The 24,225-nt window shown below is 51.7% G+C and overlaps 1 protein-coding gene across 23 annotated transcripts in view; it reads right to left on the reverse strand.

Annotated features, from left to right (window-relative positions):
- Positions 1–24,225, reverse strand: part of KCNMA1 (potassium calcium-activated channel subfamily M alpha 1) — a 783,049-nt gene that overhangs the window by 577,318 nt on the left and 181,506 nt on the right.

The raw sequence follows: 24,225 nt of genomic DNA on the forward strand, positions 1-24,225 counted from the left end.
AACAGTGAGAGGTGAAGAGGGAAGCAGGTACAGGAAGGGAGCCCAGGGCCACCCCATGGAGCAGGAGGTGGTTCTTGCCTAGGAGGGGCCTATCTCCTGAGGTGGCTCACAGATCCTTGGTTCCCAGGGACCCCCCTGCCCCAGGATGAGGCTTGGAAATGAAAAGCCACAGCATAATGCGGCGTGCATGTAGCCGTGAAAGACAAGCGACACTCCTCTCCCAGGAAGGGCCGTCCTTCTCTTTGACATTGTCGTCACTCCTTTGTTGGGCATTAGCATGCCCTTTGAATGCAATGACAGAGACGGGAGAGCTGGCATTTGATGGCTTCTCTTCTATGCCCTTGCATGTCAAAATAAAAACCTGGCAGCTCTGTGATATTGTCATTTTAAGTTTAATTAACCATCCCATAAAGAGCCTAGAAACTGCTCACCTAGGTCCAAATGCCTCATTCTACAGATGGGAAAATTAAGATCCCAAAACGCCGTACTCATAGTGGCCCAGGTCACCCTGCGTGCTGCCCAGGGCATGTCTGTTACAGCAGCCGGGATCAGGAACGGTAGGGTCTGACGGTGGCAGTGTGATCCCTTGGAGCTCCAAGGGCCAGCTAGCGGTGGTCCAGGGAGCATGCGTAAAGGGAATGCATCCATTTTCAGAGCTCAGGGCCACACCTGGAGCTCCCTCCCTACCACTTCTGCAGGAAATGCACACAACTGAAATAACTTCCCTGGAGGTACTGCAATGATGGACATGGCCCAAGCCGCCATTCAGGGGCCACATGGGGACAAAGAACTCCCCACAAAGAGCAGGTGACTTGCTTGTGGTTGAATATTCTCATTCAAGGCAACAGATAGAAGCAGGATGGAGTAGAAAGCTGGGTAACTCGGGGCCGGCGTCCTGGCACAGCAGGTTAAGCTGTTGCCCACGATGTCAACATTCCCATATTAGAGTACTAATTTGTGTCCTGGATGCCCCACTTCTGATCCAGCCCCCTGCTAATGTGCCTGGGAAAGCAGCAGAAGGTGGCCTAAGTGCGTTGGCCACTGCCGTCCATGTGGGAGACCCAGATGGAGTTCTTGGTTCCTGGCCTCAGCCTGCCCCAGCCCTGGCCAGAATCTGCTTCCCTAACCCAGCTCTGGACAGTCATAGGCTAGAAGCCTTAGCTGTCTTTCTATCCACACATGTCATACTGCCCCATAGCCTGGAAACTCCTGGAAGGCAGCAATTTTTTTTTTTCAAAAAAGATTTTTTTATTTGAAAAGCAAAGTGACAGAGAGAGGGAGACAAAGATATTTTCCACCACAGAGCCGGAAGTCAAGCACTCCACCCTGGTCTCCCACATGGGCAGCAGGGGCCCAAGGGCTTGGGCCATCGTTTGCCATGTTCCCAGGCACATTAGCAGCAAAGCTGGATTGGATGGAGAACAGCCAAGACTCAAACTAGCACCCCAATGTGGGCTTAACCCGCTAACACCACAATGTGGGCCCTGTCTATATAATTATTTCGTACCCAGAGTCCTTGACCTATGGCAAAGGACTAACAGATGCGTACTGAACAAGTACAGGACTCTGCTTTCCCTGGCAGTCGCCATCCAGTTAAACCAGGCCAGCTTCCACAGCCTGGAGCTTCAACAGAGTGCAGGCTCCTAATCACTGGCCCCGTGCAGCTACATTTTCAAATACAAAACCAGCTCCCAAACAAGATCAGATGTCATGGGGCTTCTGAGAGGCACAAGCCTCCCCAGGCCTGCCAGTCAAAAAGAGATGAATGTTCTTGTTTACAAAAGGAGTTGTCCCCGTCCAGGAAAATTTCCACCGTGATTTAGGACCTAATCCAGTATGCGCCTATAGACCTCAGCGACCGAACATTTCTCCGTCTCTGTCTCATTTGTTGAACTTGCACGGGGTTTGGCTTCAGGTCAGAAGAGATGCTGTAACGAGGCCACTGGACAGACTTTCCCAACGTGAAACACGACCCTCGTGAGGGAAACCAAGGCCCAGCCAGCCAGCCAGAGCTGGAGATGGCCAGGGTAGCAGGCACACAGGAGCAGTCGGGATCCGCTGCTTCAAGCCACGCAGGCTCCGACCTCCAGGCACTCACCCAGGGCGCCCCAGCCCCTTGTATTCTGTGCTGCCTGCCCCTGGGGAGACTTGGCTGCCTTCTGAAACCTCAGCCTCCTGGGTTCCCACACATCCTTGTCCGGATCTAGACTGCAAGCACAGTAGCCAGGCATGAGCGACTAGACTGGCTGCTCGTGTCAAGTAAAAACGACCCAACAACTAGGGATGAGAGCGGGGACTTGCGTTTCTGTCCCCCTTACTTCGAGCTCCCTGAGAGGAATCAGCAAGGGCAAGTGCCCCAGTGTAGCTAAGCCTCAGCCCTGGACTTGGCACCCAACACTCCCATCAATCTCCTCCCTGTGGCCTGGGACCCCTCCAAGGCCTGGACATCGGCAGAGACTCACCAGCTGTGAGAACCTCCTTGCTCAAGGAAGGTTTTTCCAAAATTATATCAGGTTTCCTTCTACCCCGGCTTGTCAGCGGAGCCTCTTTTGCCTAACATGGTTGAGGAATGTCTTAGAAACTGGTGTGATTCAGTCTGGCTTCGGATGAGGTTTTCCACCCAGACAGCGAGTGTCTGGAAGCGTCAGCACGCTACACCCGGGGCACCCACACCCTCTCCCTGTCTCCAGACCTTGGTCAGCAGGCCACACTGGACAGAGCCCTGTGATGAAGTCACATACAGAAAATGAACCGACGGGAAGCCCAGAGGCGCTGCCCACACACACTTGCATGCAGGCATGGGGTACATCTTCCCCTGCCACATAATTTTCTGAATTGTGGCTCTACCTGCAATGTATCCAGGACAAATGGAAGAGTGCCTGCTGGAAGTGATTCAACGATCGAAATCCTGATAGGCACACACATTTCTCTTGGAAAAAGAGACCAAAGCCTTCCAGACTTCTCCCACGGAACTGCTTTCCTTCATTCCTGTTGGGACTGGCCTCCTCCTATGCATACCAACTCCAACCGGAGGGGGACCCAGGCAATCGTTAGAAAATGCAGTCTGCAAAACTGTCGTCTGAATGTCAAGTTTGCTAATGAATTATTACTCAACTGTTGTCAGTTCTGCTGCATTTCTACCCAAGGACTGCAATCTGGACAAGGAGAAATGTGGTCTCGCTTCAGAAGTGTTGAGTTTCCTGTGCCAGGTGAGGCTTGACCAAGTGGGCCCTGGGAAGACGGTAACACAAGAGGGGTAGGCTTTCCAATCTCAGAAGTGTCTTACGGTAACAACTGACAGCAGCAAGGATAGGGGAGCCTTGCAAGGCAGCAGCCCCTGCCTGAGCGCATGGTCATCCCCTAAAGTCCACGTTTCCATGACAACCGGCCCCTAGCACGGACAGATACAGGGATCTCCTTTGTGTGGGCAGCTCCAGAGGAAAAGTCAGACTTGCCTGAACCCCGAGTCTCTGTTTCTCTTTCTGAAGCTGAGGCTCTTTTTCTTTTCTTTTTTTTTTTTTCTCCCTTTTGCCTAGATGCTAGGCAAAGGTAGTGGCATTTTAGACTGGAAGGATTTCTTAGCTTTGGGGCCTTGGAACATCAAAGGTGAGAAGCCAGCCAGGCAGAAGGGATGCATGGCAGGGAGCTCATGCAAGTATCACTAGTAGAGCTGCTCCCAGGTATCCACGCGGGATTGGCTCCAGCACTCCTGGCAGCCCAGATCCACACATGCTCAAGTCCCTCATGGACAGAGGTGTGGTGTCTGCACAGAACTGACGCCATCATGCTCCACGACCATCTCTGCGTCATTTATCATACCCAGCACAACGTAACTGCGATGTAAATACCAGTGATAATGTACCGTTTCAAGAGTAACAAGAAAAAAGTCTGGCCATATTCAGAAGACACACTGTTTCAAACAAAAAAAAATTTTTTTTGATTCAAGGTTAATGGGCTCCACAGCCATAGAACATACAGATGGGGAAAACAGAGTGTATTCTATTCCTGAGCCACTTGGTAGTGACATGGATTTTCTCATCAGTGCTCACTGTCTTGTATCTTTGTGTTTTAGATGCTTCCCTATGTATCTCTCTCACCACGTCACTATTTTTAAAAAGACTTTGACGACTTAATCTGTCAAATTTGCCTTTTAGGGATCTGCCACCATTTTTGGTGCTTACACAAAGAGTTCAGACTGCAGGTGACTGCAGGTGACCCTGTGTCACAGCCCTGGGCAGCAGGACAAGGAAGCAGAAAACCTCAGGAGGCATCATCAGTCCCAGAATACAACCATGGGCCAAAAGGAGAAAGCAGAGGCCAAAGGTGAGGAGAAACAGGCTGGAGAGGCTGACTTGCTGATCCAAGAGTTCAGGCCTATGCTTACGAACAAGGTCATGGGAAGAGGATGTGTGGGGTGCACCTGCCGAGGGAGGTCTCGAAATGAGGAACCCAGGGCCCTGGCCATCAGACAAAGAGCCAATTTTCTGCCACCTGCTGACCCACTCCTGGATTTGCTTATGGTCTTGGCCCAACCTGAACTAAGGCACCAGTAACAGGAAACAATGAGGACTCTGGCTCAATTTTCCAGACCGAGTGAGGAGTCCCACAGGACCACCCCTTTGCCTTCCTGACCAGATCCATCACTCCCACAGCCCCTCCTTCTACCACCACACTCTGACACAAGCCCATTGTTGGGCTCCTATTGAGTTCATTGTCGCCCCCTGCTTTCCACACCCTACACATTCTTCAAAGCACAATTGAATAGCTGCTTTCCTGGGGAAGCCTCCTTGGATCTGTTCATTAGAGTCGATATCCAACAGCGCTGTTTGCTCCTCACTTCCCCTCCGACCCTCTTAGAAGAGCACCTCTTATTCCTCTAGTGATCAGCCCTCACTACACTCAAGTCCTGTGGATACACCAACCACTCCCCCAGCTAAGAACCCTGAGGCCAGGACCCAGGGCTTAGTCTCTAAGTTTTTTGTTTGTTTGTTTGTTTGTTTTTTTATTAAAGAGAAAGAGAACATGTGTTCTATCTGCTGGTTCACTCCCTAAATGCCCACAACAGCCAGGGTTGGGCTGGGGCCAAAGCTGGAAGAGCCCAGTCCAGGTTTCCCACGTGAGTGACAGCAGCCCAACCCTTTGGGCCATCACCTGCTGCCTCCCAGGGTCTGCATTATCTGGAAGCTGGAATCAAGAGTTGGAGACAGGTACTGAGCCCTAGTACTCCGATACAGGAGGTGGACATCTTAACCACTAGGCCAAATGCGCACCCCAGGACCCAAAGCTTATTAATTCTTACATGACATAGCTTTGAGCACTGAGCCTGATGGATTCATAGTGGGTAAGCAACGAGCAATAAATGTTTATCAATCACTCAGGGTCCAAGAGTACAGAAGCAGCAACTAGGAAACAGGGTGCATTAGCTGTCAAGGAACACAAAGGGCCCTGCTGGGGCGGGCTTCACAGAGCCATCACATCTGAGCCCGTGCACTTCCTCCCCTGGCTGACCACTAAGCTACACGATTATCTGCACCATGTCCTCCACGTAATCTCTCTGAAATCAGAGAGCCCTTACAGAGTTCGGGTCAATCACATCCTTCCTGTGCTTAAACTCTCCCGTGTGACTCCCATTGCTCTCGGAGTAAAGCTCACCGTCCCCGGTGTGGCCTTTGAAGACACACTGGCACTTCCGGTCTCACCAGGGTCACTCACCTGCACTGGCCTTCCATGTGCCTCTCTACTAGACTTTTCTCCATGCCCCTTTTCTGCCTCAGAGATTGGCATGTGCTATTTCCTTGGCCTGCGACAACCGTCTCCTCCCAGAATATTCCAGACTTTCTACTTATCTTTAAGATCCTTCTCCAGGAAGCCTCTAGCGCCACCACCGGGAGTCAGTAAAACTGGCCAGCCTTGCACCTTGTACCTGCAAACACTTGCTCTGTGCCTCACCACACCAGAGATCAGAACATCATTTCTGCCAAGAGCCAGGGAGTAAATGTTATTGGCTCTGTCCCAATTTCCCACCTCTGCTGTTATGGAGCAAGAGAGGCCATAGGCAATACATAAACAAATGAGCATGGCCGTGCACCAAGATAATTGTATTCATGCATACTGAAACTTGAATTTCATATCATTTTCACCTTTAACTAACTCTGCCCCATTTAAAGTTTTTCTAAACTGCCGGCACCACGGCTCAATAGGCTAATCCTCTGCCTTGCGGCGCCAGCACACTGGGTTCTAGTCCCGGTTGGGGCGCCGGATTCTGTCCCGGTTGCCCCTCTTCCAGGCCAGCTCTCTGCTGTGGCCAGGGAGTGCAGTGGAGGATGGCCCAGGTGCTTGGGCCCTGCACCCCATGGGAGACCAGGAAAAGTACCTGGCTCCTGGCTCCTGCCATCGGATCAGCACGGTGCGCCGGCCGCAGCGCGCCGGCCGCGGCGGCCATTGGAGGGTGAACCAACGGCAAAGGAAGACCTTTCTCTCTGTCTCTCTCTCTCACTGTCCACTCTGCCTGTCCAAAAATAAAAAATAAAAATAAAAAAAAAAAATAAAAAAAAAATAAAGTTTTTCTAAACTATCTTCAAATCTTAGCCTGTGAGCCACAGGAACACAGCAGGCAAGTGGGACTTGGTCCTCGGCTGCCATCTCCTGCACTGGACTGTTTGTTTCCTGGATACCTGCATCTTTCTCACCAATGTATCCCCCAACAAGCGCCCAGTTCCTATAAAGTGATTTGTAAACATTTGTTGAAGGCTTTGATGTGTGGACCAACAGTGTTTCCCCAGGGTAGGCTGCAGGAGACCCATCCGACAGGACAGGAAGCCCCACACAAAAAGGACGGCCCGCTCCCTAGAGCACTTTGGAAATAAGGCAGTTCCCCTGCCTAGGCACTCAATATTGAGTGCATAGAGCATATCAGAAGTTCAAAAACTGGCCTTCACTCAAGGGACATATTTGACTCAGACCAACGTGGTACTGATCAAACTCACCTGACCAAAGAACTTCCTACTTTAACCCAAACACCCACCAGTATCCATGGGCAACTCAATCAGAAAGGGCTGCTTTGAGGACGGACAAGAATGTAGGGGAGTGTTCTCAAGCTTTAACATACATCAGCTGTACCCGACGGCTGAGACAGATTGCCCAGCCACACCTGGAGCTGCCGGCTCCACAGGACTTACGACTTTATATTCCTCCTAAGTTCCCAGCTGACACTGGTGCTGTTGGTCTGGGGACCCTTTCTGGAGAATGAATGATCTGGATCTTGGAAAAGGGCTTAAGTCCTCTACCTGGGGTTCCTATCTCCCTCCAAGGATCTGTTCCCAGGGAGAACCCCAGCTTCTCCACCTCCTCATACCAGCAGAAGAATCCCTCACCCATCCTGCCAGAACCAGGTACCCATACTGGGCTGCAGTGTGTCCCCCAAACAGATATGACTCCATCTTAACCCCCAGGACCTGGGACAGTGACCTTATTTAGAAGCATGGTCTTGCAAAATGAGGTCAAACTGGAGGAGGGTGATCCCTAATTCAAAAAGACTGCCCTACAAGAGGAGGTGTGAGACACACACAGGGAGGAGAAGGCCATGTGACAAGAGAGGCAGAGATTGGAGTGATCCGGCTACAAGCTAAGGGGCACTGGACTGCTGGCCACCATGGGAAACACAGGTGTCCTGCAGACACCTGGACTTCAGACTTGCAGCCTCCAGCTCCATGAGATAATACACATCTCTCATTTTAAGCTCTCTACTTTGCAGCACTTGGCCACTGCAGCCCCAGGAAACCTAGTCTTGAGGACAGACAGTGCTCCGGCCAAGGCTGTGTCCTTGGTATGTGTCCACATGAACTGCAAAGAAGCAACGGGCCTCAGCCTTCTGAGACTGTTGTCGCTGCTGCCGGCCAGAAGGTGCCTGAGCTGGGGGGTCTCCCTCTCAAAATTAGATTATCTAATTATATGTGATGCTTTGTTGGCTCCATGCCTTGGGGCTGGTTTTGGCAGAAAGCAAGCGATTATTTTTCACTCTAAAGAGGAAAAGTCAATGAATAAATTAAGGAGACTTGGCTCTCCCTCCTGCGGGGCTCCCTGTTCCTGTCTCTCACTAGGGGGCACCTGCAAGGGGCGTCTTGGTGACAAGGAAACGGCTTCCTCTCCTCGGAGTCTGAGCTATAAATGCCTTCTCTAATCGACATGGAAACAGCCAAACAGTAGACATTTTCACAGTCTGAGCACCCTGGTTTTAGCCATAAATTATAGCCCTCTCCATTTGGAAAATAAGGGGTATAATTTTTTATTTCCAAAAGAGACTCTGGCAGCTATGTGCCCGATACCTCAGGAAAGAGCCAAGGAGAGAATCTGGACACAGCTTGTTGTTGTTGATGGAGAGGACGGGACTCCAGGGGGTGGGGACTCTATTCTCACGCTCAGAGACTGCAGGATGAAAAATCAGGACCAACCAAACGCCTGCTCTGCCACTCTGAAGCAAAGCCTACCCGGGGCTGGCCACTCACATGCAGTCTTCCTGAACTTGAAAACCTCCAGACGTCTGTGTTTTGTTTATGCTGCACCCTATCCTAACCCTTTGGGGATGCTGCCTCCTCCCACCCACCCTAAGGCCTTGGGAAGATGAGAAGCCTCTGTGTGAGATGGATGGAGCAGTGATCCCTGGGACTTTAACATTCCTTCCCTCATGCCTCCCAGGGCCAGCATTATCCTGTGGCTGGTACAGTGGAGGCCCCGAACACCAACACCTTAGAATCTGACCCTGGAGTTGAGAATCAGCTCCCAGGGGAAGGGTGCACTGTCACAGAAGACAAGCCTTGGGAATTCAGACGGTTCTGGTTTGCAGATGGGCCTCGTCTTGTTTGTTTGTGTGAGTAGTTGGTTTTGTATTAAAATTTCATTTGCTATGCAAACTGCAGCAGGTTTGTAAGCCCCCTGACACCTCAGTCTTAGGAGCTGTAAGACAGGAATAATGACAAGTGCTTTGCAGTGGGCCTGTGGAAGTCCTGAGATGTTGGATTTGTCTGGCACATAACTGCTGGCTAATAAAGCATGACATGCCAAGTAGGAACCCAAGGAATTGTGCATCCACTTTCCCTTTCCGTACTCATGACGAATCGAGCTTCTCACCATCCTGCAGATGTGGGCACTGAGGCTTGCAGAAGGCGCCTGCCCGTGGCCACAGAGTAAGCGGCAGAGCTGAAGCCGGGAAGACTGGCTCTGGACCTGTGCTGTCACCACAGGGGTCCGCTGCATCCCATCTCGGGTCTCTGGGGTTAGACTGATATTCATCCATTCAAAAATTCATCTGTGCATCTCTCAGAAATGGAGCACTCACAACTGGTTCTTAGACAATAAAACAACCTCTCCTTCCAAGGTTTGAAAACCTGTCGGGATAAATTAGTACCCCGCACTAAATAAAGGCAGATGACTATGATGCTGGAGTGGGGGGTGGAGACAGTGTGGCAGAGGACCTGTTAAATGGCAGGAGACTGTGCACGGCACAGCCAGATTTAATGAGGGAGGTGGTACTTCCGCGAACCTTCAAAGACGGGCACGATTTTGACAGATGCACCCAGCACGGCTCAGTCTAAATCAGGGCCTCCTTGTTCTTTCTCATAGCAACTCGCTCTTTTCCTTCATCAGACTCACTGGAGTTTTCATCGCCCAGCTAAGTGCAGATTTATTTAATGCTAGTCTCTGTCTAGAGACCATAAGCCAGGAGGAGAGGCAGTGTGCTACTGTGGCTCACTGCTGTTGACCTGAGACCTAGCACCAGAGCAGGTACATAGGAGGTATTTATGAATGAATGAATGAATGAGGGAGGGAGGGAGGAGTCAGTGTTGGAGGGCTGGTGGTTGCTTACCAAAAGACAGAAAGTGCTGTGTAAATGCACCACCCAGATCTCCCGTTATAGTCTCTCCAACCTTTGCTATCCTCACCTGAGATTTCTCTGTTGCAGTAGGCTGCATATGACAACTCCAGTTTCCCGTGGGATTCCCACAGCACTCAGATTTAGGTTCCTGAGCACAGATACGTCTCCAAGACGACCAGACTCCCCACGTGGGCAGCAGCCCTGCCTTCTCCATGTCTGCCCTCCACGCTTGGGTGAGACCTGGATATAGGGTCGGCACCCAGTTGAAGCCTCTGCATTGTTGTCATGCTGTGAGCTGGGAGGCCCTGCCTGCTGGCTGTCCTCAGGGATCCTAAGGGTTAGCTGCCAATCAGCCCACTCCCACCCCGGAAGTGTCGGTGCTGAGATCCCTCCCCCCTCCGTGCAGCAGCACCGGCTGCCCTTCTAGCCTTACCCAGGCTCAGGACTTCTCCTGCTGGGAACTGAGCCTTGATCCTCAGTTCCCCACTGCTGAGCTGGATGACTAAGAGCCCTAATGATGCTGGCAATTTTTTGAGGACTGTCCTGCAAAGGCAGGCAGGTGTTTAAAAATGCATGGGTCTCTGCTGGGCTGCGCTTCCTCCTTGGAGCCTGCTGGCCTCTGGGCTGGGGCAACACAGCCCTGCAAGCAGCGGCCTGGGATTTTTCACAGGGCTGGGTGTCCAGACCGACCCTGGGGCCTGAGGCTGAGAGAGGATAAGCCAGGTACAGGGGAGGGCACGTGCCAGAGCCATCTCCAGACCCCTGCACGATGCAGTATGGCTGGCTGGGGGCCATCAGGAAAACAGGTTCTCATGGTGGACCTGGGCACTTAATAGAGCCAGGGTGTCCTTTCTCACTCCTAACTCGGAAAGGACATCTTTAAATGAAACAGTGGTGCAGGCCAAAGTTGGAATGTGTTGTCTGGTGCTAGAATATGGGCTTTGGGGCTGTGATGAGGCACAGTCTTCAGCACTGGCATCCCATGTGGGTGCTGGTTCATTTCCCAGGTCCTCTACTCCTGGATCCAGCTCCCTGTTGATGTGCCTGGGAAAACATGGCCCAAGTGTTTGGGTCCCTGCCGTAAATATGTACAATTATGTACAATTATGATGTGTCAACGAAAACCAACTTAATATGTTTGGGATTGGCATTGTGGCACAGTGGGCTAAGCCATCACCTGCAATGCTGGCATCTCCACATCAGAGTGCTATTTCAAGTCCTGGTTGCTCTGTTTCTGTTCCAGCTCCTTGCTAATGTGCCTGGGAAGGCTGCAGACGATAGCTCAAGTACTTGAGTTCCTGCCACCCACATGGGAAACCCAGATCAAGCTCCTAGGTCCAAGCTGGCCCAGATATGTTTGCTGTGGTCATTTGGGAAATGAACCAAAGATGGAAGATCTCTCTCTCTCTCTTTTCTCTCTCTCCCTCTCCCCCTCTGATAAATAAATTGTTTTTACAAGATATGTCTTACATCCTGCCCCATATATACCTACTACACAGGTAATTATAAGATGGGATTCATGAACAATACCTAATCTTATTACAAGAGATGAGCTTTGATTGATTCTATTTTTATTTTTTAACATTGGTTGCAACTCCCTACATTGATTTCATAATCCACTTATGCCTGTGGCCACAGCTTGGAAAAATCTGCTTAGTTCTAGCGTCCAGCACACGTGACATCTGAGCACAGTACCCAGCAATTCTTACCAAAGGCAGTCCTGCCTACCTGCCTCTGAGGACCCAGGTGCTGTGACAGCAGGGACGTCACTCAGACCCTCCCCCACAGGAGCTCCAAGCCTGGCTGGGGCACAGAGGCAGGAGTTTCTACAGATCGGAGTCAAGGAGTCAATTCAAGTCAGCACCCATGGGAGGCACAGGGGAACAAGCATGATTTAGAGTTGGGCCGACCGGAGTTCAAATCTCAGCTCTGCTCCTTAGTAAGTAGTTCACATGTCCTAGGAAAGGTTCTTTTTTCTTCCCCAGAGGCAGAAAGAGACAGAAAAAGAGAATGAATGAATGAATTAATGAATGAGTCACTCTCATCCACTGGGCTACTTCCCAGATGCCCACAACAGCCAGAATTGAGCCAGGAAGTAGGAATTCAATCCAGGTCTCCCATATGGGTGGGTAGCAGAAAACCCATTACTTGAGCCTTGAGCCATCATGGCTGCCTCCCAGTGTCTGCCAGTGTCAGGGGCCAGAGTGAAACTCAAGTACTCCAGGGTGGGACATGGGCATCAAGACCACTAGGCTAAATGCCTGACCCTCAGATGGGTTCTGAACCTTGCGAGCCTCAGCGTACCACCCACACGAAGGGTGGTGGTAGGGTTAGCTGAGGGGTGGCAGGTACTAGGTACTGTACCCAAGTACAGAAGGGTACTGGTGGGTGGGCGTGGGAGGTCTTGGCGACCCCCCTTAAGCCTAACCCCAAACCTCACAAGGGCCGTGCTTCCATCTCCATATTTACAGGTTCTCAGCAGTCAGAAGAAACAGCACTGTGTAGCACATGGATCACCTCAACCAATGTCCGAGTCAAGGCTGTGAGGGCCCAGCAGGTCATCCACCTCTGAGCATCCTTTCAAGTAAATTTTTTTTTAATTTTACAGGTAGAGTTATAGACAGAGAGAGAGTCAGAGAGAAAGGTCTTCCTTCCGTTGGTTCACTCCCCAAATGGCCGCCACAACTGGCGCTGCGCCAATCCGAAGCCAGGAGCCAGGTGCTTCCTCCTGGTCTCCCATGTGGGTGCAGGGGCCCAAGCACCTGGACCATCCTCCACTGCCCTCCCGGGCCACAGCAGAGAGCTGGACTGGAAGAGGAGCAACCAGGACTAGAACCTGGCACCCATATGGGATGCCAGTGCCACAGGCGGAGGATTAACCAAGTGAGCCACGGCGCCGACCCCATCGAGTAAATATTTTCTGCAATCCCCTGAGAGCCCAGTGGCCAGTAAAGTCTGCTGCAGGAATTCCACTGGTCCAATCTCATCTGATCGCTCAGATCCAGGATAATGCACTCCCTGCTACACACAGGAAAACACATACAGCAAGTGTCAGTGTGGCTTTGCCAGGGCTGTCCCCCCACCACCTAAGTTATAGGGAGTGACAGCCCCTATAGGCCACTGTCTACACTATCTTCCCAGGGAGAAGCAAGCCACTCAGAAGTGGCTCACATCTCTGAAGGCCACAGCCCCTTCTGATGAGAGTACCCACAGGATGACGGGCTGCAGGGTGAGCAGGGTGCGGGAGGGTGGGCGGTGGGGAGACTTCCTCCCTAGACTCCACGGTTCCCAGGGCCTCATGGTGGGAAAGCACGACTCCCAAGTCTAGAGAAGGGAGTGCAAGTGGAAAAAGAGGGTACCTCAAGATGCTGCAAGCTGGTTTCCCTGAAGTTGTGCATAGGAAAAGTCGATTCTGGGAGACGCTAATCAGACCTGACAGGGGCTGCTTCAGACATAATTGCACCAGTCCCACTCGGGTCTCTGCAGAGCAGGCTCTGATGGGACTTTCATTACCCATTGTGTTTTGGTTACTGGAGAAAAATGTGTTTGGGGAAGGGATGGGGGGGGGGCAGTGTCAGGAGGAAGCAGGAAAGTCTGCAGTACCTTGAGTGTCCATGAAAACCATCTTGTGATTTTATAAAACCTCATAAACATGATGCATTTCTGAGAGCCCCAAAGTCTTCTCGGAATCTCAGCTGCATCTGTGGGAAGGGCTCCTGGCAGGCAGTGGGTTTTGGAATCCAAGTTTCTCAGGCAACAGAGCAAAGTGAGCTCTCCCAGCCTGGCCCCCGAGGGTGGAAACGAGACCAAGGAAAGGGGGACCGCATGCTCTTCTCACCTAGCCACCTGCCCTGGAGCTGCCAGCAAGGTCAGACCGCACGTGCTGAGTACATGGGTGCATTTGTGCAGATACAGACGGCTCTAACGCCAGGAATGTGGGAGCGGCTGCGTGGATGAGGCAGAAGGACCTCGTCTCTCCTGCCTTCTTGTTCAGGGGCTCAGATGCCCAGGGTGAACTGGTCTACCAAGTTGGAGCAGGTCCTCAAACCACCCACTCCCCAGGAGCTGGGAGTAGAAGGGAGTTTCGGAGAGTGTCAAGTGCAAGGCTCCTCAATCTCACACTGTTGAAATTTTAGGTGGATAAAGCTTTGTTGTGAGGGCTGTCCCCTGCCTGCTGACGACAGCTCAGCTGCACCCTCAGCCTTTCTCCACTGGATGCCAGTGGCACCCCAAGCCCCACCTCCCCATTGCCAAATGTCCCCTAGAGAATACAATTATCAGCAGCTGAGAATGGCTCATTTGGCCTCACAATTCCCAAAGTAGATGACCAGAACATTCACTCAGTAAACTCCTTTCTGACACAAGAATCCCACAGGCAACTGAGCCTGGGAATCCTTGCATTCTAGATTCCTCTTTGGCGACTCTGCTTGCTAGTTTAATAAAGGCTCTGAAAAGATCTACAGGAAGAAGAAACTACCCAAGAACTTTGTTCAGCCTAGCATTTTGCAAACTTTCTCAAACAAACCCTTTTATTCCTATTATCTATCTACATCTTTCAGAGCTGATGTTTCAATGAATATGTTACAGCATAGCTTATATCTTACATATATGGTATGCCAGGCAACCCAACCTCCTCACTGGCCAGATGAACTGAAGCAAAAAGCAAGTCATGCTTCTAAATCTCACTAACAGATGCATGGCAGAGCCATGTCTGGAAGCTTGGAATCCCGATCCCCAGTCTACCTCCTCCTCTTACACAAACGGCATGGCAAAACGCAAGAAACCATCCTCCCACCACCATGTCCCAATTTGGCTCTACCATCACCAACCAGAACACATGCCTTAGAGCCATACCTGGTGAAAAACCTGCACGTGCACTCCCCCAAGACAGCACATAAAGCAGACCCTTTTTGCAGACATGGCTAAAGAGGCCCCCACGGCTGCGGGAGTGCCACCCACTCCATGTCTCGTCCATGCACAGCTCACCTGCCGATCTCAGTGCAATTCTTGTAAGAGTTCCAGAGTCTGACTCATCTTTGCATCACCTGTACACCTTTGAGAGGGGACAGCCACAGAGTGGGTCTCTATCAGGTTGAGTGGAAGGAATAAGTTGTCAGCCAATAAAAGCCAAGGCACTGTCCATCAACACGCTTGCATTATAATTCACAGGTCACCAGTAACACAATAAAGCCTTCCTACTCCTCTCTGTCCTCTTTGTCATTTTCCTGGGTTATCTTCTACCCTGGCCTTTTCACACTGCAAAGAACTCTTCTTCATAAGACGGCAAGTCTCCCTTCCCCTGACATGTCCTCTGTCCATCTCCATATTGCCACCAGTTCCTGGGGCCAAGAGGTCAATTTCCAGCTCAGATCAGCTGGTTCAAGGCTCCTCCCCTGATGACAGCATGTCCAGGCACCAATTTCCTGTCACTCTATACCTGACAGCATGCACCGACTGATCATTCACTCTCTTGAAGGTCTCGGTTGCCAAACTGAGGCCACATATTGGCTCCCATTCCCAGATTGCAAAACTCAAAAAAATAACATTGACAGGGAAACAGGATGGTGTCACATTCTACGATTTTGCACGGGGATTGAAATCTAATCAGACCTCAAGGCCTCTGGCATCCCAGGGATCCTCTTTCAGCCCTGGGGAGCAGAACAGGGTCCCAGGGGCTGCTCCAAGCCCTGTGTGACTTCCTAAGCAGTGGGGTTTAAGGACACAGGAATAGTGAAGGGCCTGGGCCAGAGGACAGGTCTCCTCTGCTTCACTTTGGCTCCTGCCAGTCTGAAGAGCACATTGAGGGGGACCAGCTGGCTGAGGGCTCAGACCCAGGGCAGCTGCAACCACAGGGTGTCTGGACAGCTGCAAGACCAGTGCAGCCACAACTGCTAGATCCTCGCAGCTTCCCCCCAGAGTCAAGGGGCAGAGGCTGGGATGCTCTGCCAGAGACTGGAGAAGCACATGGCCAGCCTCTCCCCTTGCAGGAGTCTGGGCTCAACAGCCAGTTCTTCACTTTCTTTCTCCTTTCTGTTCGCCCTCTCAGCACCTTCAGGTTCCTGGGGCAAAGGAACACCTTAAGAAGAGGCTAAAGGGACTCCCCTCCTAGGGGGACACTGATGGCCTTGCACAACCCTCACAGTCAGCTGTGCTCTCTCGCTGTATCAGCCAACTGTTACTGGCCCTCTCCTGGGCACCGGGCAGGTGGTGGAGACCAAGACACAGAAGGCCCCTGCTCACCTGTTGCTCTGGTTTTATTACAACCTCTCCTTTAACAATGCATCCCAAACAATCTGGTATCACTCTCTCCCATCTCACCAGCGTGGAAGCCAAGTGCAGCCGCCCAGAGGCCCAGAACTGGACCAGCTTCAGAGGCACCGTCACAGAGGGAGCAGACTGACAGGCCGAAGTGCAGAGCCTAGCTCAGTGAGGGACCCCGAGCACTTTCCCCACCCTGACAATGAGAAGACGGCGCTGGGGAAGCGAGAGGCCAGAGACTTGCACTAGGAACCATAGTTCCCCAAATTGTTATCTGTTTCTTTTTAATGAACACACGATAACTGTACACATTCATGGGGTAGACGGAGGTTTTTCAATACATGTATACATTATATAGCAGTCAAATCAGAGTGATGGGCATTGCACTCCCTTATCATTTCTCTGTGTTTGGAGCCTGTCATTTTGATGGAGGCAGTTTTAAGACTGTGGCAATTTGATAAAACACAAAATAAAATCCTTAAATTATTAAATGCGCACGTTTTTAAAATTATCAAGTAAATGCAAAACAGACATGCCTATCCTAGGCCTGGGTGGGAGATACGTACAGAGGAGACAGGAGTGCAGTAGGAAAAGGGGGAGGCCCAGAAGAGGAGGTTGAGGGATTGAGTGAGGGTCAGGGAGGGGTCAAGGTCAGGGGTGAAACAGGGAAGGTCGAGGAAGCATGAACTACATGGTTAGGGTGAGGGAAGACGGTGGATATCTGACCCTAAGTAGGAAAGAATCCACGATTTCAAACTTCACAGCCAACGGAGCTAAGAGAGGAACAGGCCTCGGGGGTCACATAGCAGTCATGATGTCTGCTTTAATTCTTCAAAAGAGATTTTAGGGTCAGCACTGTGGCAATAATAGGTTATACCTCTGCCTATGGTGCTGGCATCCCATGTGGGCACTGGTTCAAGTCCTGGCTGCTCCACTTCCAATCCAGCTCCACGTTGATGGCCTGGGAAAGCAGTGGAAGATGGCCCAAGTGCCTGGGCTCCTGCACCCATGTGGGAGACCCAGAAGAAGCTCCTGGCTTAGGATTGGCCCAGCTCCAACCATTGCGGCCATTCGGGGAGTGAACTAGATGACGGAAGACCTCTCTCTCCCTCTGTCTGTAACTCTTCCTCTCAAGTAAATCTTTTTTTTTAAAGTGATTTCCGTTTTTCACAGATGATTTTGACACTGCCAGTCCAAACAGTGACACCAGATGGGATGAAGTTCAATGTCCTGGCAGTGTGAAGGCTGGATCCCAGGCTAGGGGGCAACTGTGCTTCCACCATAGCCACATTCAGCACAGATGGACTGCATTTGGGAAAATTGGTGGAGTTGTTGCTGGTTTTTTTTTTGTTTTGTTTTGTTTTGTTTTTAAAGACTGATTTGAAAACCAGAGTGACAGAGAGAAGGAGAGACACAGAGAGATCTTCCAAACACTGGCTCACTCCCCAAATGCCTGCAATAGCCAAGAGTGGACCAGGCCAAGGCCAAGGGCCGGAACTCCATCCAGGTCTCCCAGGTGGGTGGCAGGGACTCAAGTTCTTGAGCCATCATCTGCTGCCTCCCAGGAGGATTAGCAGGAAGCTAGATTGGAAGCAGAGCAGCCAATCCAGAATGGGATTTGGGTGTCCCAAACCATGGCTTAATGCACTGCTCACGATACCTACCTCCCAGTGAAACGTTTTATGTCACCAACATGCCACAATCCCAAAGTTACCCCTTCCTCATCCACACAGGACTCATCCCGCCAGCACCATCTAACTCTGAGCTCCTCTGCTCCCCCAGCCACGGCTCCTGCTGACCACATCAATGCTCTCACAACCACTGGGAGGCTCTGAGCACCTTCCCAGACAGTGGGCTAGGCTCTCATCTCCTGGGCCACTATCCCCATGGAAGAACTGCCTGCCAGGAAAGGGGCCAGAACTGGGAACCTTGGACAATGGCAGCCCCAGTGGCCAGGATGCACCCTGTGTCAGGCAGCGTGGGGCAGAGCTAGTGACAGCCAGCGCCGGGGCCCATCACCGAGAACCTGTCTCCCCAGCGCATGTATCAAATAAGTGAATAAGAAGATGCTGAGGTCCCCGCGGTGGATGCTGGGAAAACGAGGATAAACAATACCACTGCTGCCTTCAGGGGACTTTCTGTCAGGTGGATGTCATCCCCTTATTTATTTGTCACCACGTGGGTCACAAAGGGAGTCAAGGACAGAAGGACTGTGGCCAAGCACTGTGGTGCAGCAGGTTAAGCCACAGCCTGTAACACCAGCATCCCATATGACTACCCGTTCAAGTCCAAGCTGCTCCACTTCCAATCCAGCGCCCTGCTAGTGCACCTAGGAAAGCAGCGGAAGATGGCCTGAGTGCTTTGCCCTCCTCTGTCACCCACATGGGAGACCCAGATGGAGTTACAGGCTCCTGGCTTCAGCGTGGTCCAGCCCTGACCATGCAGCTATTTGGGGAGTGAAACAACAGATGGAAGATACTGTCTGTCTGTCTGTCTCTCTTTCTCTCTACCTCAGCCTTTCATATAATTAAATTAGTCTTAAAAAAATAAGTAAATAAATAAAACTTTAAAAGGCCAGAAGGGCATGGTTGGTGCTTCCTAAATGTGCTAGGCACATACCCCATCAAAGCCCCTAACTATATGGTTCACTATTTGGCATTTTTTTTCTTTAAACAGACTCACCTGTTTAAATTAATGCAATGAAACTTTGTCAGCCTGCCATATGGGAAAGCCTGGCATCACTTCTGAAGAAACAGAAGACAACCTTCACAGCAAACCACACACAAAACAAAGGCAGGCTATGGGATTCCAGCCGGACGCCACTGCTGGCTCGCAAAAGCCCTGTCCTGAGACTGGCTCTGCCTGTGTTCCGCAGGGTGACAGGTGAGGGCTGACAGGTGTTCAGAACAGCAAACCGACACTTGCCCAGGACTATGTGGAGGACTGGATGAAACAAAAGGCAGTGCCATCCTCTGACTCAGGGTCCACGTAGCACCAGGAGGTCCCTGGCATGCTGCCCGCCATTGGTATGCTTCCTGAACCTGGAGAACCCATAAATCCTCAACAAACATTAACATTTCCTCCAGCATCCAGATCCTGTAAAACCACAAACATCGAAGAAACCAAGCACACGGAAGAGAGACGATGCTAAAACAACACAGGACTATTGACTGCATTAGGTCTGCAGAGTTCCAGCGTGTCCAAGGTTAAGTAAACCCTGCGGTGTTCAGGTTACAGATGAGAACAAAGGAGCCTGGGGAGGAAGGAACACATCTAGTCCCTCAGCTGGCAAACCTGGAGATCAGAATCCTTACTCAGCGTTCGGCCCGTGAGACCCAGCCTATCTCAGACCACCAGGGGAGTTCACCCAAACAGTCCTCAAGAAATGGAGACCGGGGCCAGCATTGTGGCACAGAGGGTAAGCCACCACCTGCAATGCCAGCATCACATATGGGAGCACCGGTTCGAGCCCTGGCAGCTGTGCTTCCAATCTGGCTCTCTGTCAATGCATCTGGGAAAGCAACAGAAGATGGCCTGAGTGCTTGGGCTCCTGTACCCATGTGGGAGACCCGGATGGAGTTCCAGGCACCTGGCTTCAGCCTGGCTCAGCCTGGGCTGTTGCAGCCATGTGGGGAGTGAGCCAACAGATGGAAGATCACTTACACTCACTCATTCTCTCTCTCTCTCTTTCAAATAAATAAATAAATAAAATAAATCTCAAAAAAGAAGCAGACATGAAGACCATGCATCAGCTGAGGTCCTGCAGGTCAGGCGCACACCTGAACTGTGAAAGAGTGAATGGGGCCCCAGGGTGTCCCTAAGACGCACCAGGGGAAGCCTGCACAACAAACCTGGTCTGGAGACCACAGCAAAGCCAGCCTGCCTGGGCCCCTGTGTCTCAGTCAGCACCCAGCTTAGATTTGCCACGAGACCAAGAGCAGGCAAGCCCAAAACCTAACAGGTGAAGCGCGAGGCTCCCCAGACTCAAAAACTCAACCTGGAGCAGAGTGCTGACGTCACAGAAGATTCCTCCTCTCCCAGAGCAGGCCCTGGAGTCTGAGCTTCCCCATCCACTGACGTGTTTGTCCACAGATGATTAACCACTTGGCAGTTTCACAAGTGCTAAAGCAACAGGAAGGGGAGGGAAAAGCAATCCCCTGGCTCCTTGATTCACTAGTCTTCACACTGAGAGCCTCACAGAATCCCACGGAATTGACCCTCCCAGCAAGGCTGGGACTCTCCAGTTTATAGACAAGGAAACAGCACAGAGAACTGTAGTTCCTTGTCCCAGGTCTCACAGCACTAAGGGCCTGGGCTGCTTCCTCAATATGAACTTCTGAACACAGAGCCTTTAGCATTTTTGCTACTTTGTACCACAGTGCAGTAACTACCCATTGACAGGAACTTGCATAAATGCTAAGAAGTCCATAGACAGAAACAAAATGACAATTACTACAGGTCAGAGGCACCCAAAGTAAAGTTTCTGAATGCACCTCACTGGAGAGGGCGGGAACCACTGGTGCTGAAAACCCCATCATTCCAGTCTCATTTACCAGCACACACATGGGATCGGTCAGCCAAACATCGAGTGGATGGAAAAGGAAGTCACGGGGAAGCCTGATTCCAGCATACACCCAAGTCTGGTGCTGCCTACTCCGGCTCCCAGGACCTGGGACCTGTGGCCCAGCAGACAGCAGAGCACAGAGCTCCACTCTCTAAGGTGCACCGGGGCCGTTACTGAGCAGGGCTGGGCGACTGTGGCGTCCTCCAAGAGATAAACTGTGGATGGGGACTTGTCTTCCACTGGAGAACAGCTGGGAACGGATGGAAGGGACTGACAGTCAGCGAAGGGAAGGGACGGAGGGGGGCCAGAGGCAGGAAGTTTCCTTAAAGTATATTGTCAGTGGCACAGGACACATACACACACAAAAATACTCTTCTGTGATGGCAAACATTTAAAAAAATCAAAGAGAGACAGGTAACGCGCTATGGGTTGGGATTATGACGGCTTTTGTCAACATCTTGCAAAGTCCTGATGATTCAGTTTTTACAGCAGGTAGCCTTTTGGAGTGGAAAGATTTAAGAACATTCATGAACAGAAAATTCAGAGCTTGGTTGGTGACCATTTGACAAAACACTGTTAACCCCCATTCCTGACACATCCCCAGAGGTCCTGGGAGCTGGAACCAAGGTCCATGGGGCCAGGTCTCTGGATGTCCAAGAGCTTCATGGGATGCCTGGTGGCGGGGCCCAGAAACCCCCAGAGAAGAGAAATCACAGGATACAGCATGGGGAATCCCACCCCCGGAGCCAGCACGAAAACAGATACCTCAGGGGAAATCCTTAGCTTGACTGACCAGGGTCCTCTTCCTGGAGGCAGGATGCTGTGGTCGCCCAGGGCTGACAAACCCAAACCCTGGGAGCAAAGCTTCTGGGGACTGTGGGGGCGTGGAAATGGCTCACGGCAACTACCAGCAGACCCCAGTCAGTGCGCAGCCTGTGCTAACTCAGAACAGCTGGACTTCGCACCCTTAGTGTGCACTCACATTTAAAAACAAAACCATTATTTATTAACTTGAAGGGGAGGGAGAGAGAGACAGAAAGACAAAAAGATCTTCCCCCCATTTGTTCACTCGCCAATGGCCAGGGATGCTCCAGGCTTAAGTCAGAAGCCTGGAGCTCCATCCAGGTCTCCCATGTGAGTGCAGGGGCCCAAACACTTGACACATCTTCTGCTGCCTTCGCAGGCACATTAGCAGGAAGCTGGACTGGAAGCGGAGCAGCAGAGACTCAACCAGGTACTGAGATATGGGTTGCCAGAATCACAGGTGGTGGCTTAACCCACTGTACCACAATGCCACCCCTCTTTTTAATTTAAAGATTTAGTTATTTGGGGTAGGGGGAGAAAGCTTCTTCTTTTTTTCTGTTGGCATCTAATTATTTTCAAACAGAAACCCCCTGAAGGCAGTACCCACAGGTGTGTTCTCTGGATTGGATAGTCCAGAAATCCCCTAAGATTGGAGGATGCCCAGCTGGCCTGCAGCCTGCTCCCAGGTTAATTAATGCATTGCACTGGTGTTGCTCAGCCTGGGGCTCCTACAAGGCACTGCCTCTGTGAGGGGACACTAGCACAAGGGTGACAAGAACAAGAGCAAGGGAAAAATGCAGGGTGGGCTCCTCTGGTCGGTTCCTAGAGTCGGCGGGAGCGTCTGTGACTGCTCTCACCTAAGGACTTCCAATGCATCATTGCACCACCCTGTCCTAACTCCCATGATTAGCTGCATTTTTACAGGTGATCACATGGCTCCGAGAGGCTCATTTGGCCGGGGTCACACAGCTGGAAAGGGCAGAGACTGGACTGGCTATTCAGGCAGCCAGCCACAGAGTCCTTCTGCCTGCTACGTTTTATCATGAAAAATGCCAAGCACCCAGCAAGGCTGAAGGTATCTCACAGACAATGCCTGCATACCCCGACCTGATTCCGCCATGAACATCACTTTTCAGGGCACTGCCTCATGGCAAAACCACCCAAAGGGCGTCTCCTTCCGTCCCACTGAGAAGCAGCCGGGGAAATGCTTGTGGAGCTTAGCTCAGACGCTGGCGTCTTCCAAAACGCACTCAGCCCATTCCCTTCGTGGCTAGGAGAGAGTGGGGGCTGGTGGGAGGGTGCGTGTCCATCTGAGAAGGGCCCTGCAGCCCAGCCCAGCCCAGCACACATGTCAAGCAGTTCTGAGCTATGGGGGGAAAACTTTTCACCTTGAAACACCTGCCTGGCCCCCAGGGGTTACGTCAGCTTGTGGGCTTGCTGACAGGGAGCAGTGGCCGGCAAGAGCAACAGATCACAGGAAAGAGTGGCCGTGGCTACCTGCAGAGACCTTCAGTGTGCTCTGGGGTTTCTGTAGCCCCCTCGGACTCCCTCACCAGCCCCAGGAGCAAGATGGGTGGGTTGGCAGGGAAATGGCCTAGCCAGGGCCTCTCTGTGCCCCTATGAGGACATCTGTCCCCTACAATGCAATTTGCATGGTCCTCCAGGTTCCTGTAGGGTGGGGGCACCCTTGCCAACCCCAAGTGCAGCTGTTCTGTGAAAAAGCGGTTCAATCACAAAAGGAGCTTGTTCTCAGGCCCCCTGGAAAATAACCCTGCCAGGGGCTGGCATATGAAAAGGCCCTGGGGCTGGAATCAGGGAGTCCAGGACTCCCGGTCCTGCCACCACAGGCTCTCCACCACTTCCTGTTGTGTGACCTCAAGAAACTCTCCCACCCTCTCTGCACCACAGCACAAATGACAGCACAGCCAATGAAAACAGCAAGCAAATTCTGGCCCGTCTCCTACACCTAAGGCAACGGACAGGTGCTGGGTGGTGAGGAAGGAGGTACACCAAGTACGTTCAGTATCACTAGGAGGCAGCTGGTCTTGTGTCCATATAGCAGAGGACAGGAAACTGAGGCACAGAGAGGGTGTACCTTAGCCCTACGGTCACACTGTTAGAAGGAGGCAGGGAGGGGATGAAAACACAGGCAGTGGGTTCTTTTTTTATTTCTTCCAAAGATTTATTTATCTATTTGAAAGACAGAGCTACCAACAGAGGCAGAGACAGAGAGAGAGAGGTCTGTCACCTGCTGGTTCACTCCCCAAATGGCTGCAACGGCCGGAGCTGAGCCATATCAAAGCCAGGAGCCTCCTCCAGGTCCCCCACATGGGTGCAGGGGCCGGAGGATCCGGGCCATCCTCCACTGCCTTCCCAGGCCACAGCAGGGAACTAGACCACAAGTGGAGCAGCTGGGTCTGGAACCAGCATCCATATGGGATGCTGGCACTGCAGGCAGTAGCTTTACCTGCCACACGACAGTGCTGGCCCTGCAGTGGGTTCTATAATCCATGTGGGCAACCCCCACATACCACCATCCACTAGAAGCCCAAGACCCCCTCCTACCCTCCAAGATATAGCCAATCTAGGGTTGGGAGCAGGATGAACATGAGGCCTTAAATGCTGAGAAACTATTCCAATGACTCTTTGAGAAAGCCACAGGACTTGAGCAACTAAAGCATTCATACAGAATTGCTCTAGAAGTCCAAACCAGGAAGGAAGGAAGGAA

Source organism: Oryctolagus cuniculus, chromosome 15, assembly GCF_051225735.1.
Source record: "Oryctolagus cuniculus isolate XC-2025 breed Fujian yellow rabbit chromosome 15, ASM5122573v1, whole genome shotgun sequence".
Lineage (NCBI taxonomy): Eukaryota > Metazoa > Chordata > Mammalia > Lagomorpha > Leporidae > Oryctolagus > Oryctolagus cuniculus.